This window comes from Hetaerina americana, unplaced genomic scaffold (genome assembly GCF_022747635.1).
Source record: "Hetaerina americana unplaced genomic scaffold, ioHetAmer1.1.p SCAF_4, whole genome shotgun sequence".
NCBI classification, from domain to species: domain Eukaryota; kingdom Metazoa; phylum Arthropoda; class Insecta; order Odonata; family Calopterygidae; genus Hetaerina; species Hetaerina americana.
This window is the reverse complement of record NW_027286985.1, coordinates 42,167,877-42,189,099: the sequence shown is the minus strand read 5'-3', so window position 1 is coordinate 42,189,099 and position 21,223 is coordinate 42,167,877. Positions and strand designations below refer to the sequence as shown.

General features: G+C 40.1%; 1 protein-coding gene across 2 annotated transcripts in view; it reads left to right on the top strand.

The window, feature by feature from the left end:
• Nucleotides 1–64: 64 nt before the first annotated feature.
• LOC139692609 (WD repeat-containing protein 47) overlaps nt 65–21,223 on the top strand; it is a 467,176-nt gene continuing 446,017 nt past the window's right edge. Inside the window, exon 1 of one of the 2 annotated variants that reach the window (XM_071590895.1) lies at nt 65–151. The gene's annotated coding sequence lies outside the window, so the exon portion shown is untranslated. Of the gene's footprint in view, nt 152–9,585; nt 9,698–21,223 lie in introns of those variants that run through there. The other variant, XM_071590896.1, reaches the window with a different exon arrangement.

Genomic DNA, 21,223 nt, shown 5'->3' with positions numbered 1-21,223 from the left:
TTCCGCAATTTCTGACTTCTTTTACTTGTTTCCCAGTTGTACGCTCAAGACCGACAGAGGGCAATCTTGAATATGCGGAACGGAAGAATATTAGAAGACGTCTTAGCTGTTGAACCGAGGAGGATTAATTGGATCTAGTTCCTTTATATTGGTATGTACAGATTTGCATGTGCTCTTTAATGTTACACCTAAATCATAAACTTCTTGCCTATTATCATTTCTTGTCACTCCACCGTTGAAACTTTGCTATGAGGTACACTACCCGGACCAAAGAAGTGTAATAACATCAGAGAATAACAAAGCAATTTAAAGTGTTCGAATTTTCGTTATCCTGGGTGTATTTAATAGGGAATAATTGGGCATAACAGTTTTTTTTAGCTAAGAGTGTAATGGTGTTTGCTACCATCATGAAATTCATTGTGGATTCGTGATGCTATTTCAACCGTAGGAGTTATTTTCGAATTGGATGACAGTTGGTAATAATCTCCTTGTTCTACATATCATTTATTTACATATTGTTATTTTACGTTAACTCTTCGTCCCTTGAAATAGTTGCTGCGCAGTTGGGTTTTATTTGGTGTGAAAACGTTACCAGGGATTGTTTATATTTTGATAGTGCTTGGGCCTACTGTGACATTATTAAGTTATTGTCAGTCGTATTGATATTATATCAGCGGTATTCGATCACATTACAATTTGTTGTAAATATTTTATTATATGCTAAGAAATACTCCGTAAAAAATTTCCCAGGTTACCATTATCGTGTGTTGACTTTCATATTTATTAAGAACAATTCTACCGTTGTTTTCTTCTTTCTTATTTCCTTGCACCCCACTGTGTTAGTTTCTTTGGACGCTAAAATTGATAGTGGATTGCCATGTGTTCAGCTGCAAGTGTCACCTACTATTCCGTATTTGTATCTCCTTATATGTGTGATCCTACACAACTTATTCAACTGAGCATATTTAATAGTCTTGTATCACTTCTCAGTTGGCGCTCTGTGAAGTTCGGTCTGGCATGTGTTTCACCGCGCTAAGTACGATGCCCACCTGGGAAGTAGTAATAAGTGAAGTTCTACTGCGATCTTTCTAGTTATGCCTCTTTTGCGTTATAGGAGAGAACGATTATGAACTTGTGTCTGTCTTTCCATTCCATAGTTTGATTTGGGCGTGTCTTAGGTTGCTATTCAAAGACTATTCTTCCGGCATCCTATATGGGTATGGCATTTGGGTCTTCCGGACTACGTGAGCGGGATGTGTTACGGTGGTAGCTCTCAGTGAAGAACGTCTTTCGTGCGCGAGACATCCTAGTGAAAAAGCGGCACACAGCCAAGTGAATTAACAGAGCCCAGAAAATTTTCGTTTGGCCCCCAAACGTTATAATCACCTTACATATCGACTGATTATTCATTTCAGCATTGATGGTCTTACTGCATGAGGTATTTATTTCCGTAGTAGTAAAGTATATTTAGAAGAAATAATGTTCCAGGAATGAGATTTGATGGTTTGACAGCGGCAGTTGAATTTTTTGGTCACAAATTGATTACACATTTTAAACATTTCTGCCGTTGCATCAAAAACTTACGCGATTAAAGCTCATCCGTACCTATTGTCACATGTTTCCGACACCACCGTTGTATCATTTTAGTATTTCTGAAGTTGGTCATGCAAAGGATTTGATATGTCGACATGTTATTTGTTGAAGATGATTGAAGTGCTGTGTTTTGTATTTCATCTCAAAAATGTTTCTTTATGTTGGGTGTGTTGATTGTTTTATTCGGTGTACAAAATCATATTATGGATCTTGGATGATTTGATTTTTCATGGGCACAAATAGATAAAAATTTTCAGTTAGAAGATACTATCTGGTGCGAGGATAGTTTTTGCTCTACCAATTTAATGCGTCTCTGCTTCCTTAAATCTTTTAGTTTTTCGTACTTCTGTTTCCTTGAATTATTCTAATTCCGAGAGTGAAATCGACCCACTCTTTGCGTTGGATCGCCCCAGGAACCAGTTTTCCGGCCATTGGCAAATGGTGAAATTGATAAAGAAATTGTGGTTGAAACATTGCCGCTGTCCCGGAATCTGTTACATACATTCCATCAGTATTCATGGTCAAGTTCTTGGATTGGAAAGTATACTATTTTATCATTGTTCGTTGTTACGTATTGGTTCTAATCAAGGGAAAGGTGAATGTCGTCTCCTTTCTCATCCTTTTGACACTTTCCCTTCCGCCCTTTTTTGAGGTGTACTGCCTATGGAAGGTTGATTTTGAACAGCCCATAACAGCTCTTGTGTTCTACTTATTACACGAACTTTCGCTTCTTTGCCCTACATGTTTTCTTCTTCAGTTCTTCGTAATATCAATTGATGCTGTCTAAACAGCCTATTTTCTTTATTTTTCTACCCCGCACAACGACATTCTCCCTTCTATTATGGCCTTCAACATTCCGCCACCTTTTAATATTTCTTCCACCCACTCTTTTCTTTCGTTAGATTCCCCCCTGCGACTTATTCTCTCCTCTTACCCTTTTTTCAGTGTTTTGTATTTCTCTTTGTCCAGCTTACGATCTCAATTTTTATCCATGCCTAAATTTCAGAATCCTTCAATATACGCTCGACCTCTTGACTCAGAGACCATGTTAATCACGACATGCGAAAAGGTTGCCCTGTAAATGAGGGTGACGTCGGTCATGGTGTAGGTTCATTTGCGTAAAGTCATTGCATTGTTTTCCTCGTCAGCTCAACACAACTACTATCCTGATTCAGGTTGCGAGATAAAATGTTGAAATTTCGCTTTGGACGTGGATGGTGCGAAGCTCATGTGAAATTGTGCGTGGTACGTAATGGATTCACTTTATGTGTGATGAAATTCGACCGCAATACATTTTTGATTCCAAAAGTCCTAATTTTTTTATTTTTCGCTCATGATCGCAATATTTTCAAATTTCCCTCCGATATGTTGCTGGTCCACGCTGCTGTTAATAATCGTCCGAATCTGTTATCTTTATGCATTTCAAATCATTGTTTTATTTACTCTTTTGTTTGTTAATCGTATATATAACACGATGTATTGAAATGTTGAATGTGGATGTAAAATAAAACGAACTTATCGCAAGGCGCCAAACAATCCGCACCTTAACGTCCCATACGACGGACGGCGTACTCATTCAAAGTGCCCTCCACAAAGGACCTCAGTTAGGGATCGGTATTCCACTCAAAAATATCCGTCGCCTCCAGGATTCGCACCCGGGCGCTCTCGGTGGGAAGCCGGTACGTTATCCACTGCACCATTCCGATCTGTTATAGTAAAAACGACTACTGAAGGGGATCGGGATTGGTGCGGTGGCTATTGTATTGGCTTCCCACCCAGAGGGCTCGGGTTCCCGGCGGTGTTGAATATTTTTCAGAGTTATCTCGATCCCTACTTGAGGTGCTTTGTGGAGGGCACTTTGAGTAAGTACGCCGTCCGTCGGATGGGACGTTAAACTGCGGACACCTTGGCGCCTTTCGTTAAGAGTAGGCTAATGCCGACGCCGGGTATCTCTCCACCCTTCATCCTTACCTGTCCATCCCTTATGGCGCAAATGACCTCAGCAGTTGGGCTCCCCTCAATACTACTACTAAATACAATGATGAATCTAGAAAACCTGTAAAGGGAGTAATTTTTTATAATTTTGATTATTAATGAACAAAAATAATTTAATAACCTTATTTTATTCAATAAAAGTCGATCATTTAGTAGTATTTCAAAACTAATCACACTGCTTAGAGACGGAATTTCGCCATGAAGTAGCTAATTTTATGACCATGAGACAGCATTTATTAGTAATGTCTAGTAATAAGTAATATTTATTTTCAATTTCGTTAACCCTGAAAATATTCCCTACTCTTCTTACATTCGCCATTGAGTTAATAGCATCAAGATATTTTATTTCCATTCCACATGAACGCAGACAGAGGAAGTATTTTTCACAATAGATAACTTGCGTGGGCGTTCCTCACCTCGTGTCTTACTGGATCCGCGCATTTGGGAAACGCGCAAAGACACGTTTAGAATTTGGCGCCTTGCCTCTTTCCCACCCGTCACGACCACCGTGTCATTAACCCGAATTTTGACGTAGTGAGTTGTTGCAGGGCCGAACTTAACCTTGTAATAGAGGTATGGGGCAAGTGAAATCACGCATCAAGTATTCATCGGCCGTCTGCCTTCTTTCCTGCCGGTTGTCCGTATAAATTAACTTCCTAAGAAATCAGGAAGCCTGGGGCGGGCCATTGTGTAAGCAGCCAACCGTGAGCATAAACCATCCATTCAGCGGAAGGTGACAGGAAGCGATCTGATTATTATTCAATTTTTTAAAAATACACTTTTAAATTACACACTTCCAAAATTTGAGACGTTCAAATTTTGGGAAATTGGCTTGCATTTTGGTTGTGTTCTTGGACATTTCATTCCGTCGCAAATTTGACTGGCAGTTATGGAAACGGAGATATTGTTTTGTGTTGCTGGACTTCAGGGGGTAACTTCATTGTACAATTGCACACTTCATTTAACATGCAAGTGCAAGCACTGTGAAAAATAATGCTTTTTGTGTTTTCGCATGTGAGATAGCTAAGTGAGTACTGGTGGCCATAATGGATTTGAGATATTACCTTCCGCTGTGAATTTTACGGTTTCAGGCTTCACTCCTTGGAAGCTGTAAATATTCTGAACGTAGGAAGGTAACTTTCCGCAGAATTTGTATATGCATACGCCAAAATGCACTTTAATCCTCGTGCCTGATGATGCCATTTCACGATGAAACATGTCGCACCAATAAAAATTGTGTACTTAGGTGCGTAATTCCTTCCAACGTATCTTCCACTTTGTTACTAGCTCGTTTATAGTGATGTAATGTATAGTCATCTCTATATACTATATTACGTACAGTAATATCTTACAGGATCGATCTATGTTCACGCGTAGTGTTAATGTATTACAAATTGTGGAAATAGTCTCAGCCAAAATATTTAGATTTCAATATTTTTAGCTTCTGTTCTGGTCCTATAAAAATTACACCCCACTCTCTTTTTTCGACATTGTAAAGCGATCAGTTATCACCCTCCTTTCGAATCGATCAACTCATTAGAGAAAGATAAGATACCGACGTGTTGCGTTTTAAAGAAATGAATGAGGTGATTCGTATTCATCATTAGCATGGGTACTCATTGTATTTTTAACGGGCCAGAAATTAGGTTCAATTCGGGGAAGGGTATTAATAACTTGTTTACTGAAAATGTAGTTATTAACGAATTTTATATTTGACTGTCCATTCATTGCCAAATCATTTATTTCAATATCAAGATTGCCGAGACTTGGAGAAAATGGATTGGCGGATTATGCCTGCCTATGAGAGATTGATTCTTCATATATTCGATGTTTTCAGGCTTAACTTGGTGGAAAGCCATTATCACTGAAGTAAAAATACCAATGTATCTCAATTTTATTCGGTACGACTAGTTTCGACGCATCGGTGTCAGCATCATCCTCGGGTCAGAGTATTTTTACTTCAGCGATTGATTATTCATTTAATATAGACTGATCAGTGGTAATATAATCATATTCAATTTTTTCAAACATAGAGTAAAAAAAGGGAAGTACCATCATGAAATACTCCTCTTTCTCTCTTAGAAAGAGAGTTCAATTGTGTCATTCGTCAGTCTTCAGCGCATTGGCATTAAATAATGCCGCAGCGAGTGAAAATATGCACATTTCAGGAGATTAGAAGCATTCGACCGGTAGTAAATTTTAAGAAATAAATCCGAGTTGATTGGAGCGAAAGAGAACAGGGGATAACTGTAATTAATGGCATAGTTTGAATTATGATCTCTAGGTATGGGTCTGAATGATATTGGTATTCAAATTATTTGAAGATGCTGTGATGTCAACATATTGGCGGCTTAGGATGTGTCTTACTTCATGCAATATCCCCTCGATCAATTTAAAGAGTCGTACTAAGGATTTAAGGGGTGGGCTTAAATCGGCGGCAGCGTATAGCTGCATCGCACGTGGCCTAGTTGAACTCTTGTTGGTTCATCTTTCAAACGCACGGAAGTCCCCAAAACTATGGGATACTTGAATGCTTTGTTGACTCCAACCACAAATGAAATAGCTTTCATTCCCCGCCATGAATGTGCTTTGCCCGGTTCTTGAATTATTTGTCTTGGACCTTCAAACGCATTTAATTTTAATCTTTAACTCGGAATTATTTCTAGGAACATCATCCAAATGAGGCAACATAATTTTTATTTATGTTAATAGTTACATTTTTTAAGTAAAACTTCCTGCAGTACTAACTCAATTTGAAATAGCAATTGTGGAGGTTCTTATTATGTCTGAAAACGTTTGATTAGAATTCGCAAATATACTTATATGCAAAAAATCCGAGACTTCATCTCTTATTTTTGTTGTTTCATCTGTGTTCCAGGTATTTTTTATGTTTTAACAACATGCAAAATTATCTCTTAACTGTTTTTATACAAATTGTTGAACTCCCCTGCCTTATATTTTTTTAAAAAATTTAAGGCAGGGGAGTTCATGAAAGTTCGTATTTTCATGAACTCATGGAATGGATGTAAATTTACCTTTTTAGCATTTTGAACCAGTAATGTTTTAGTTAATTTCGGAACACCATAGCTTTAAAGGAAAACTGGATGCATATTTTCTCTTGTGACCATAGGAGAAGTGGTTAGAATTTCTAGATTCCTCGATAAAATCTCCTCCATTATTGTGTTTCCAGAGGTCTACGTTTTTTTGCGAGACAATGATCAACGTAATATTTCAGGAATTTTCTCTCACCGCCAGTGTCTTGAGATTAGATGAGAAATTAATTTCTCTTCTCATTTGAAATTTTATCGTTTTCTGATGAAGATATTGATTCTAAGAACAGTTGGTGGATATTGTGTGTGTTCATGCCAGTATCAAACGTTTTTGCAACGTTCGCTATTTTATTTTTTAAGGTTCCATACGATTAGTTTATGAAATCCCAGTTCATACAGCGCCTTGAAAGATTAAAAGATGCATCTATAGGATGGTTTTCTTATAAATTAGACTCGTGTAATTATTGCTTTTTACCCATAGTACACGACACACTTGTCGTGAATGATAAAAAATGTTAGCGCTTTAATGACCTTCACTTTCACGCATCTGCTTTTTTTAAAGTTTTTAAATTTTCAAACGGTATTTTCGGGAAGCGCATAAAATTTTATATGGTCAAGAGAATCCGACGATCGAAATAAGTGATAGCCACCCATGTGTAACTCACAGTACTCGACATGAAATCAGCACCAAGGTGAAGACTAGGGGTGTTAAAAGGAGAGCGTTTATTCAGGTTTAACTAGTAGGCAAGGAGAATTCAATTCACTTTCAATACAAAAAAACGGAGTCTAGGAGATGAAACTTTCTCTGAACGGGCTCAGGAACTTCTGCTCAGTGCGACGAATGAGTTAGGTGAATGGGGGAGTTAGAATAGCTTTGTCCGAAATTAATTCTCTGAAAACAGTATTAAGTGTTCTTAGAAGCTAGCAGAAGTCGATTCAGGAGGAAAAATCAACTTCCGTGTCCGCGCCTGAATTAATTATTCCGTTGAAATAATGTTTAACCTCTCCTATATCCATTTCTAGGATTCACCCACCATTTTTCTTGGAACTAGTTTTATTTTCATTGAAAACGTTTCCTCCTTCAGATAATTTTTCTTTTCCCTTTTCGGATAATTGGGATACACATACTGTGTGCACATTTGCTTATTTTGATAGTCGAATTCTTTTAATATCCTCAATGTTATGTCATGTGTTGGAGAGTCTGATGGTTTGGTGCTGGATAGAGTTGATCTCAGGAGCTGTGGATGTTATTTGCCGTATAAGATTCTAAATCGTATTTCGAGTGTTAAAGATATCCCTTTCAGTGTAGAGTAAGGCGTGCTTTCAGTAACTGTGGTGAGCTTAATTACAGTGATGTGTGTTCTTGCTACACCACAGTCTAGCGGCGGCTTGCTGGGTACTAAATTATCCAAAAGACTTGGGATTACGACGCAAGACAAAAACCTTTGCTTAACCATTTGTTTACTCTTTTGACTCGACCATAATTTTCAGAAGAGAGAAAGTTCTCAGGGTGCTACCTGCTTCGTGAATGTGGTCTTTATTGATATCTGTTTCCAACCCCCAACATGCCCGAGTTTTGATGGCTTTTCCTGTAATTTGATATTTTACACCAATTCATTTGTTGATCTAAAGGAAACGGTGGCTTACAGGGTACTAAAAATCTAAAAACTTTTAAATTAACTCATTTCGGCAAATTTTTGAACAGGTCCATTCTTATACTAAAATTATGAGATTGAATGTAGAGAAAATAGATTTAAGATGTAAATAGAAAATCCGTAAATAAAATTTCGTTTTTTCCACTAACGGTATGGGATTAGAATAACATTGTCCAACCGCGTTAGGGTCATATTGGGATCAAAATTACTCTGCCATACACCCTAATGGTAGTTTGTTGGGTATTTAAATATGTAATTAAAAATATAATGCAAATGATAAGTAAATGCACTTTGTTTTTTTGAAAACGCATTTGTTATTGTTTGCGCCACTTGTATTATTTTGTTGGTGTTTTAAGATATTGCTAGTTTTGCCGTCAATGGATTCTTGAGTTAATTCTAAAAATAAGGCTCGGTTATGCAATGAATAAGAGAATTGATCCCAACGCAGAAAATTTTCGTTATCTGTAGATTTGGATTGATGGACATTTGTTTTATCAAACGAATAATAGGGCATTGTGCCGTTAGTTTAATCAAGGAGGGTTGCAATTTCGATTTGAACCTACCTCACCTTGATCACCACCAATTCTAGTCAAACTTAGATAGATGTACGTTGTGAATGACTAAAATACACAGAAAGGCCGATCTACTCCATAAAGCATGCATCGAACAATCAGAAAGCTCAGAATGTTATTAGATAACTTAAGATTGTGCGTATTTTCCCGTTGTATCGTCGCTGCTTACGAGTTTAATGCTGAAACGAAGAAATTTTCTAATACAGCATTAAATTGTTAGGTGAGACCTAGCTGAGAAGTCAAGGGAAGTTCATTTTCGAATGAGCCGTTACGAGAAATCCTTTCCGCCGGGCACAATTCCTATTCAAAGAATAGGGAACGTTAGGTAAAGCCAATCGAAATAATAGTTTCCCCGTCCGTGAACGGTCAAGCCAAGAATTTTTACTCTCGGCGACCCCGTAGCGTTACACCCTCATGTCACGTCACGCCTCCAGTGTAATAAAGCGCGGGGTTGTGGTCTTAATTTCGCCCGCATAAAAGATTTCCATTCATCCATCTTCACTTCGTCTTCCTTTCCCTTTCTCATGCCGCCCGCCACTTCTGCCTCGCACTGCCGGCTTCGACCCGCCTCCTCTACCCCCTCCCACCCGCCCGCTCGCCATCCCTTTTCGCCACCACGCCCCCTTCCCGTGATTCAAGTGCCCGCTGCTCATGGATAGCAGGAAGTGATGTGCTCAGAGACTCCGAGAGAAAGATTCACCATTCTTCATCCCCCACCTCCTCCACCATCATCGCAGCACCGTTCGCTCGTGGCAACGCTTCCCCAAGTACTCACCACTCCTCTTGTATTCGCCGCCAACTCCGACGTCCCATGGGATGCTTAGACATGAAGGTATATATGAGGGGTCCAAACCCAGAGCAACGTTTTTATTGTTTTTATTAATTACTTTTACTGCCCAAGGGGTTTGTACGATATTGACTACTCTAGATTCTCTTGTCAAAACTAGCGTTGCTTCTCTTTGGATATTCGAACTCAAATTTTCTTTGTCCGTTTAAGTCATTATACCTTCTTTTTTTCTGTGTGTTGTTTTTTTGACCAAGTTATTTTAGGGGAAAGAGTTGGTGCATGAGAGTGATTATCCCAGTGTCTCTTTTCCAAACTGGCCGTGCTTGTCGATGTTCTTTCAAACTCTAAGTTTTTTGTTCATGTACCATATTTACTTCGTTTTCTTCCATGAAATTTAATTCGTACATCAATTTTTTTCACGGGGAAGTGTTGTAATAGGAATTTGAATACATTGTTGTCTCGTGACCCAGGCACGACGTGCATATTTCGTTAACATGCGTTTTATCCCGGGAGAAGTGGCATCAAATGATGCGAACATGAGGGAGTAGGTGAAGTTTTGGCCTCCAAACGATACCGGTTCTCCACTCAAAGTGTCAAGGTTCGTGGCTGTACGTGACGGCACACATTGCTACTTTTAAACGCTATGCATTTTGGAATCTTTGGTATATTCGGGGTTGGAGTGACCGGTTTTTTTCCCTGTGTTACGTGAAAGCTCTCGCACATAACGGAACTAAAATGTCGATTCAGTCGAAACATATTTTATGAAGGTCTTCTTTCAGGAGTTTTTGACTATGAGATTGTTTGAATAACAACCGTTCCAACCTGAAAAAACCTTTGGGAACGGACCAAAACTATTGTCATACAAACAGCCTACTCAGAATCTGAATAACACTTTCCGACCGCGGTAGGGGCGAGAATGTTCGGGTTAGGATTAGTCTGCTGTGTGTTATCCCCCTGCCACACGCCCTAGCGGTGGCTTGCAGGGTGCTATTAAATATATACTTGAATGGAACTCCCGGAAGAAAAATGCACTCTTCATCGACTACACGTACCGGAAGCCTTCAGAATAAGTTTGTTCCTTCACATTAAACATATGAGCGTCACTATAGCGTCAACGTGAGGTCCGGAAATAACATCGTGTCGTAGGATCGAAACGTCGGACGAAAATAGTGTTTATGGTGGAAGTATAAAATATTTCAACTTAACCATGAATCTCTTCCAAGTAGTGTCATTAACCACCACAAAGCACAATGCCTTTTTCATTGCGGCTTTCAGAGGTATCACCAGGACTTGAAATGCGGGATACTTTGACCAGTAACCGAATGATCGTGCCTACTAAACTCCAAACGTTGCGTTTGTCTTTCTTGGGCCTTTTCATCATATTTATTTTTATTTATTTATTTAAGTACCCTGCAAGGCACCGCTAGGGTGTGTGGAAGGGGTGAATACGCACCAGACTAATTTTGACCCGAATATGACCCTCGCGGTCGGACAATGTTATTCTGATCCCTTATCGTTCGTGGAAAGAATGACATCTAAAATTTATCAATTCTACACTTGACCTCTCTAATTTTATTGGCATTTACCCAGTGCTTTTCTTATAAATCCTATATTTTGGTAGCTTCTCCACATATTCCCCGTATGTGTTTCACCCAGTAGAGGTCGTTAGTGAGGGCAACGCCGAAGTATTTAATCGAGTCTACACATTCCATTTCGGTGTACCCGATGCAGTTGGCAATCTGGAGGGACTGTCTCTTTTTCCAAAATTTCATCACTGTGCACTATTTTTGAGTTTAGTTCTAATTGTCAAGTGTCGCGCCATCGTTCTATAGCATTTAGGTCATCTGATAAAGCTGGTGTGTCATAAGGATTACGGATATCACGGTAAACCACTTCATCATCGGCAAATAAACGTATCTTACTAGATACTACGAATTCATTGTCGTTAACGTAAAGTAGGAATAAAAGAGGTCCGAGGCTTCTAGCTTTTTTAGTTAGTATGTTAGAGTAGTTTACTATGAGGTACTTTTTAGAAGGATTTCTTAAAATCTAGAAAAACCGTGTCCACTGGAACGTTGCTCTCTCCCGTAGTAAGAATATCCTGAACAATAAGCGCAAGCTGTGTCTCGCAAGATTACCCTCTCGGAAACCGTGCTGATTTTTCACTAATCAAGGTGTCTCGCGATTGAACTATTCCAACTTTTCCAATTTGAACTTTTCCATCAGATTATATTATTTCGACCTGGACATCAGTATGACTCCCATCTTCGAGTGATATCCCGGCGTCAAGCGACGGCAACTTGCCCTTTCGGTGTCTCCCTCGGCGTCAGGCTTTGCGTGGGGTCCTCCCATTTCGTCCGCCGGGGTGCATGGCGAGGCGGGAGACGTTGTTCCGCTCGGTTGCCCCCACAGCAGCTCGCTTTCGCCGTCCCCCGTATTTCCACTCCCGACGGCGCGACTTCTCCCCTCCCTGCTTGTGCCGGAATGCATTTCGTCTCACCCCCGTCGCACCTTTAGGGCCACGGAGGATCCTCCCGGAATCGCCCGCGCCTCGGAGGGGGAGCGCGTCGAATCGTTCTTGAAGCCGGCTTGGGAAACCATAAGGCGAGAATGTCGTGTATACGGACTTCTCGGTTTCACACTCTTCACGTTAAAACAGAGAAATCGTTCACTCATCTTCTTCGGTCCCAGGATGGGGTCGGCGATGTGTGGCGTGCTCCCGAGCCTTCACGCATAGGCGCTGGATGTGTTGGTTATATTTCCCTGTGTTACGGCGTGGACAATATCAAGAGCACGTTTTGGGACCCAGCCGAAAGATTCTCAGGATATCGTTTTGTATTTTTGCCAATTATAACAACGCTCGGGTGCAAATTGGATGATTTACGAACATACACGATTACACTTCTATGTATTTAAGATAAAATGTAAATGTTTTCAACTCTCTTAATAGCAATGCGCTACAGTTGATCAATATTATGAAGGCAGTGGGTGTAGAGGAGGGAAAATGTCAATAAGAGCAAGATAAATTTTTGACATTCGGTTATTGTTGACTGGGTTTTAATGGAAGTAATTCAAGTGGAAGCATAGGTGGATGGACATATTTTCAAGGGCTGAGGAATATTGGAAAATTCGATAGGAGAAAAGTTAAGTGAAAGGAATAAAAATAATTGGGATGCTGGACGTCTTGAAGGGTGGAAATAATGTTGAACTGAATTTAACTACGGCATACGGTAGAATTTTTTCTTTGTTGAGGCAAAATTATAAAAGATGTCCAATAGTTTTCAAGTGCCGTTTATTATGCACCCCTTAGAGACTAACCATAATATATAATAGCTTGCATTAAATTTTAAATATTCTCTGGTTGAATGTAAATGTGTTTCATGAAGTCTTCAACCCGAAGACCAGGGTTTGACGACTAACCTCGTGGTAAGCCTTGCGACGTGTCAAAATCCAAACGCTCTCTGCCTTCATTTGTGTTTTAGAAAATTTTGTGGCGTATAAAATCATAAAAGTTCGTAAATAGCTTGGGTTTAACAGGGAGAAACATTTTCCGAATTTTAATCCGGAACCCTGCAATCACCAGTCGCAATCGATCCAGCATGCTACTACGCCGCTAAATATGTGCATGTATTACCATTAAAATGTTAAAAATGTAAAATTGTAATTTAACTCAAATTATTCAATGTAAAATTTAAAAAATCGCCACCAAGGCGATGTATTTTCATGAGGAGTGAATGCATGACGAGAATTTAAAATAAACTTTTCAATGGTTAAGATAGAATGTTAATGTAATTAGTGGCAGTTCAAGAGTGCACTGCAAATAGCCATTACCTAATTAGTGGACGATTTGGAAAACGGTGAAAGAAGTTAGTGGCGAGGAGGATGAATGAAGTAGTGATCTGTAGCGTACTTGAGGCTGATATATTGTTCAGTAGAAAATAGCCGTTTAAAAGAAATAAGTGTGCCGAAATTATTTTTTAGATGGTGGGGTAGTATTCAGACGTTTCCCGGATTTTATTTGACGTCAGCTTACTACGAGATCCGCGGAAGCTGCCGGATAGACGTGCCAAGTGACCAGCCCCGTCAATGGTTTGAGGGTGGCCAAAGTATCATAATTGATTTACTTCCATCTTCGGGTGGAATGTCTAAGGCCGTTAGCGCAAGGAATGGGTTATGGCTGGTTATATTGAGAGGGAGCGGCTGGACCTTAAGACCGAGGAAGCTTTTACCCATCCGCAATTCCTAGCCAATTCGTGAGAAGAAATGATTGCTAACTCTTCTCTTGTTTTCATAATTTTTTTCCCTTTCTCCCTCGTTTTTCGAGTGTTGCCCCCGCTGTATTAGGTTTTTCATTGTACATTATATATTTTGGTGTTGTCTTAATCTGCTAATGCAGTGTAATCTGGGAGTATTTTAGGCGTGAAAATCACGCTCTCGTCCTTAAAAAACTATTAGATACCAAGAGTAAGGGCTATTCACTTGTGATCACTCCCTCGGGGAAAATAAAAAAAAATTGGAAATTTCTTTTAAAAAATCGGAATAAAGGGATAAAAGGAACGATTTTTTTTAAGTCGCTAGTCTGATAAGTAAATCGTGAATATGGCATGGAAATCAGAAATTTCAGTTCAATGAGAATACTTTCCTTTTAGTCGTGGAACTAGCTCGTGTTTGATGTAGGGGAATGTACAGGCCCTGGCAGAAACTGGGACTATACAGGGTTCGTCCAGAAAATAAGTGTAATGACTACTGATTTTTTCCCGCCGCTCCAGGCGCGCCCAGCACCGCTCTGACGGGCTGCAATTGGAGGGGGGTATGTTGGCAAGCGACGCTGAAAAAGGCAGTCGGCTCTGAGCTGTGGTGTAGTGAGGAGCTCTGTTAACGCGAACCTCCACGCTCGACCCACGTCACGGAACGCGATGCCGAAGTTTTTGGAGCAGCGTTATTCCATCAAATTTGCGGTAAAGCTTGAGAAATCGTCTACCGAAACTGTCGGTATGATTAACCAGGCTTACGGGGAGTCAGCCATGTCCAGAAACATGATCTTTCGGTGGCACAAGATGTTCGTGGAGGGCAGAGAAGAGGACGACGAGTCTTCGAGAGGTTCCCGATGATGCCTTCGCGGGAGCGTTCCAGGAATGGGAACGCCGCTGGAACAAGTGTATCGACTCACAAGGGTCCTATTTTGAGGAATATTAGCTTAAGATATGTAAAAGTGTAATAAATTTTTTTTCCTGAGCTCACTACACTTATTTTCCGGACGAACCCTGTAGTCGGACCGACTAGTTTTGCCTGTGGGTCGCGAGGCGATTAGGGATTTACCCCCAAAAATAACTAATCAGTATCGCAATGTTTGGAATAAAGATCGGGAAAAAGGACGATTTAATGTTTAACCTTAAAATCGGGAAAACGTTGACTGGAAATTTAGGAAATCATGGCGCTTGGATGACAAAGAATTGTGAATGGCAATGTACTTCGCGTTACTATAAGAAGTAATTAGTTTCCTTTGGGTGTGACGAGTGGTATAAAACCACTTTCAGAGTAATTAACGGAGTGATATTGAGTATTAAACTCTTGTTATTTGAGTTAGAATGTTATCCCGACTTTACCGAACAGTGCCTTTTTGAGAGGCAGGGAAGCGTAATATTTTATTTCCTCCCGACCCTTTCCCGCTGTTGAAGACGGCAGTTGCTAACCCGGCACGTACTTCACTGACGTCATTGCGCACCAATCAGCATTCGACGGCCTCCCCAGTACAGGATGTCGCCGTAGAAGCTTCTTCCGTCCTTAGAATGCTCTTGACGTATAATGTGAAAATTCGAGTCAGGTAGAGCTAACGTTAATTCCCCATCCACATTGATTGCATATGGCTTATTTTTGAGTTACTGTTTTCAATTCAGTAATAAATAAGTAATAGCCTGTGCTGGATCTCATGGCAATTGCTTTAAAGCTGGATAATTTGTTTTGCATCGTAATTGCTTAGGTCCATACTTTCTTGCCTTACCTGGAATGGTTATGTATTTTTCATATGGAATTTGTGCCGGTGCTAGGTCATCTGCTGAGCTAAGAGTTGCTTCACCCGAAAAACAAAATAGCTTTGAGGCCCTCATAGGATTCTGCAATCATTTTATTACTATCAGTAATAACGCAAGTTACTGATAACATAAGAAACCTATAGCACAGTGAGGCATCGAATCTCTTGACCTTGGAGTTCCATGAAATTGGGAGCTAAATTTTTTTCTGCGTAGTAATGTTGAAATTGTTTCAGCATTATTTTTGTATCGAGGCCTTTTCTTTGCTTCATCTATTACTTTGTCTGCTTTTCAAATTTATGTTTTCATTACTTCTCTCTATTATACTCCGTTAATTCAATCGAGATTTACTGAAAGTACTTACGATATTGCTGGTAACCGGAATTCAACCGTAATTTCACGTCAGTCTTAGTTGATTTTTGTTAAACATCTGCGCAATTAATCCTTATGAATACGTGCTATTTCTGGCTGGTGGTCTTTTAGAGTTTCGGTCTGGAGAATGGAACTGGCACGAAAATGAATACTATATGATCGGGCGATTAGCATACAGATACAGATGAACTCATTGAGCTGACGAACAATGTGCAGTTGGGGAAATTTCAAACCATATTCAAGTTCTAAAGCACTCTGTTCAATCACTTAACAATTCTTTGATTGGTAAGCATGAATTTTAAGTGTCATAAGACGCCCAAAAATATCATCGAAAGGACATTTAGAATCGCAATACTTGGGTGCACTTCACTTCTACATCCCGTCGCCTATAAAATAACTCCCGTTGACATTTTCATCACGCATAAGGAATTAGAGTATATTCACCCCGTGGATGTTCGTCCTGACATTTCTGTCGACCTTGATCTTTCGTCTTGTCTGTGTAAATTTTGAATTTTAATAATTTTAAATTTTAACCTGCCCTAAAACTTTGTTAGTTACCGCCGTAAGGAAAATCTCCATGTAAAAAATAACTCGTCAGTGGTTTTCCATTCCAAAAATTTTAATCCCAATTTTTTCCTCTCGGGCTACATTCATCCCGATATCTTTATTCATAGAGTAATGAAAGTCATTTCGCCCCTTCACTTTTCACCGGTCCGTCTTTCGCCCCGTCTGTGACAATTTCGTTTGTCTTCGATGGCGATTTCTTCGTCTCGTCCCAAATCCTTCCAAGCCTGGTTGCGAGCAGTGTTTTTACCCAAGTGAATGCCTCTTTTCCCCTGTGGAGCTCGCCCGGTTTAGTATTCACAAGGTTATATACGGAAAATGTCAGAGAATATCACCGAAATTTAAGAAATTAATGTCGTCGGTACATTTTAGATACTTCAGTGCCCTGCAAGTTACCGCTAGGGTGTGTGGCAGGGGGTGAATACACACCAAACTAATTTTGACCCGAATATGACCCTACCGCGGTCGGACAGTGTTATTATAAGCCCTTATTTTTCGTGGAAAAAATGACATCTTAAATCTATCTGTTCTACAATTAATGTTTCTGTTCTACAATTAATCTATCTGTTCTACTATTAATCTCTCTAATTTATGACATGATCCCTCCTACCGTAGTACGATAGGGTTAATAATATATTTTCAACATCACTGATATAGAGACAGCCTTCAAATTTGTGAATGAGGTTTAATCTGTGAGTTAACACTCGCTCCGCCCAATCTAGCTCCTCTAATATTTTGGATACACTACTAAGTTTATCATAACAGCGTTTCTCTAAAAATCTAGCTCCTCTTCGCTGCACGTGATCCAATTGGACAGTCAATCCTACTTCGTGAGGATCCCATTTATTGGAAGCATATTCTAAATGAGGCATAATCAGCATAATATAGCATTTCTCATAACCTTTTCATCGCATTTAACTAGTTCTCTTCTAATAAATCTTAATTTTTTGTGAGCTTGTCCACATATTCCCTGTATGTGTTTCACCCAGGAGAGGTCGTTAGAGAGAGTAACGTCAAGGTATTTAATTGAGTGTACACATTCCATTTCGGTGTTCCCGATGCGGTAGGCATGCGGAAGGGAATTTCTCTTTTTCAAAAAATGTATCACTGCACCCTTTTCTAAAGTTTATTCTAATTGTCAAGTGTCGCACCAGCGTTGTATTGTATTAAGGTCATCTGGAAGATGCTGTGTCCTCGGGATTACGGATATCACGGTAAACCACGTGATTTGTAGGCTGAAAAATTAAAGGGCCATCATGTACGTGATTTTAGTGTGGCGATGTCGAATGTTCCAACCCCACTAAATGGTTGTCCATTTCCGTCCCCATGTTGTCTACATCCCCGGGATTGCGTTGGCTTTAATACTTTTATGGTGCTCTCTCTTTCGCGTGTTCTTGTTTTGAACGGCGATCCCTCGGGGTCTTAAGCCGGCGGGGGGGTAGCCAAGCGAATACGATTGAATACCGGAGGGGGGTTAGGGGGAGTTGCTCACGCTAGGATGACTGCAGACGGGGTCGGTCGCAATGCTGTTCACCGCTCCACAAGTGCATTGCTCCCCCGCTCAGGGGGCGGGCGGGGGCAAGAGGGATTTTGAAAGGCGGACAGTCGAAAACGCGGGCCACTCGAGGCCGACGGGGAAGCGGACGGCTATCCTTTCCATTTTTCGTTTTTTTGGCCACGGCGGTCCAGCCATTTTCGTTCCGCTTCCGCGAACGTTCCTCTCCCTTAAATTTTGCTGATTCCATAGTCTTTTCCGCAAAATTTGTGCATTGTGTTATGAGGCTCGCGTAAGAGTTTTCATTTTTAATTTTTGCTTCGTTTACATTTGACGAAAGATGAAGAAGGGCTAAGCACGAAAACGGTGTGTGAAGATTATCGGGGGAAATTCTAAAAATGCAGGATTTAATTAATTCTAGAGCTTCCCAACAAATAGGAAAGTTAAATGAATTTTAGTTGTAGGGAATAGCTTAGCAAAGGTGGACTTATTTTGGACGAAATTTGGCAGAATAATGTTACTATTAAGAAAAGGTATGCGAAAGGCAAGAAGCAGGTTGATTGATGGCTTAGGTGACAGTAAATGAAAACGTAATGAAATGTTAGAATTTTGAACGGGTAACGTATTTTTGTTTGTTTCCGAAATTCGGTCGTTCAGGAATGATGGGGATTGTAAATTGAAGATTTTAGAGTTTGGGTGTAGAAAACAATGGACAATATCAACTGGGCCGAAATATAAACAAAGGAGAAACTTCTAGGTATGGTGGAGGGAGAGGTTGAGATTCATTTAAAGGACACAAGAGGTGTTGATGCAGGAAATGGAATGCTGACGACTGCGATTGAGATGAGACAGATGATGGAATGTTTCGGATGGCTTGAAGGGAGGTTAGAAAATGTGTGTGTACGTTGCCGAGGAACTTTATGGAGCGGCATTACTACTATGGTTATGTTGGTGAGGAGGCATTGGTGGAACATAATTGCCCATAAACCCAGTTAATTGAAGAAAATATAATAATTTCTTACCAAGTTCAAAAACCGCTTTTTCACGGAAATCATTTTAATGCTGGAGACATGTAATTCCTATAGAGTGTGGAAGCACATTCGTCTAGTCCGTCTCATCATTACTATTTTCCTCGCTTCGCTCATTCAGTGACCGTAATTTGAATGATTAACATTTGAAATTCACAACCATTCATGGTTTTTTCTCAAATTCAGTTTCATTTTGATGAAATTCTTCATCTTCCAAAAAGTGCACATTTTCAGCATTTGTAAATTGCAATTTTTGAATGAGCCCGAGAATACTATCTAGAATTTACGTGCGTTCAATAACAAGGAATAGTTTTTTCTGCGTAAGTGCAGTCCGGTGCTTGTTATAAAAAAACTATTTTCAACCTTCCCCATCTCATCCTTTCATTTTTACGGGCCATTTTTTTTAGCAGAAATGACATTTTCGAGTGCGTGATAATTAATCTCTTCTGCTACTCTGACGTGAGTTTGACCCGATGAGGAATTCCCTCAATTGCCTCGATAAATTTTAGCGAATAAGTGACCGCTAATTGGAGGGACCACGATGTCTAATTTAGGGATGGAGCCATTCTACGTGATTTTACCCATTTCCGCCCCTTCTTGAACTCCTCCGTTCCTTGAATTTTCCCTACGTCAAGTCGAAATCCTTCCACTGGGTCAGACTCAATTATTTCGCGAAACGTTAAGATGACATTTGCGAGTCCCAGGAGTGTTAAAAGTAGGATATGCCATTTCGGGACCCGCCCTTCGTCTTTATGACTGCTTCCTTTCTCCTCGTCACGCGCTACAAAATCGATTGTGAAAATGACATCTAAATGTGTGATTTATTAAATTTGAATGAGTTGTTTAGTCTTTGCAATATGGGATTAACTGTCTTTTCCACTTATTTTCCTTTATCTCTACTTTTCGTTTTATTCATCGTGCCATCATGGATGGTTATCGAGCGGGGGCCAGCCGCTTCTTCGGTACCGTTCATTAAGTTTTGAAATTTGTCCGCGCGTTGTACAAAGCCGAATTCTCGCCAGGGTTTTTTTCCGACTGTTAGAGGCGTTCGTAGAATGTAGTCTGGTTTCTGGTGTAAATATTCCGTATTTACACCAGCCGTGGTCTCGCTTTGACCAATTGCGTGATTTTGTGGTTTTATTTTTGTAAATTCGGCATGTCGGTAGGCGACATTTCTCGGATGAGCGTGTCTTTTATTTTCATCGGGGCAGACGATAGTAGAAGGTCGTTATGAATTCAGCTTCTCCTCGCTTTAGTTGCGTGGTGCCTAACGTTTGGTACGGCACGACTTCTTTTTCCTTTCAAAATGTGTGCACGTACCCCACAAAAATACTCTTTCCGCGACCCATTTACGCGTGTACGAAACTTTTTTTAATGCCCACGGCAAAGAAAAGCACCGTAATGACGGAGAACCGGACTGGTGATGGCAGCCAGCTCGACCTTTCTCTCGTCGCTCCAGATTTCTAATGCAGTTAACGTCGCTGCATCGAGTCTTTCTGCTGTCGCATTTTAAAATGCTCGCTGGCCGTTTATGACGTGCGTACTTTCTTTGACAATTTCATTTTTGTCCTCACGTGAAATTTTAAACGAATGGAATGCCATGGTTCCAGAACTCGGGAGTTATTGATCTCTTTGCGTACAGACTGCCCCACTGCCTGCATCAACGCATGAGATCGAAATCGATATATTTTAGTGATCAAATGGTTTGTCGGAGATCAGCGTTCGTTCCTTCCCGTTCCCATCTTAAATATGATTATTTTAGTAATTCTACCATTTTAGTATGGTATAGTTTGTAGGTAATCAGTGGTTATTTCCTTCATGTTTCCAGTATTGTAGACTTTAAGTATCATTTGTAGCTCAGCTGAATTCATTTGAAATTTGTTTGGTGTTGACATTTTTAGATCTCTACTAGTTTATGTTTTAAATGTAGGAAATGTTTTATGTTCAACTGTGGAATTCATTTTCCCAGCTGAATGTGCCGTTGCTGATTCAGTGCAAGGACGAATATTTTCCAACTATATTTGGATTTCGTCGATGTTGATCCAATTTCTGGCACCTTTGACAAGCCCGCCCATCCATTTAT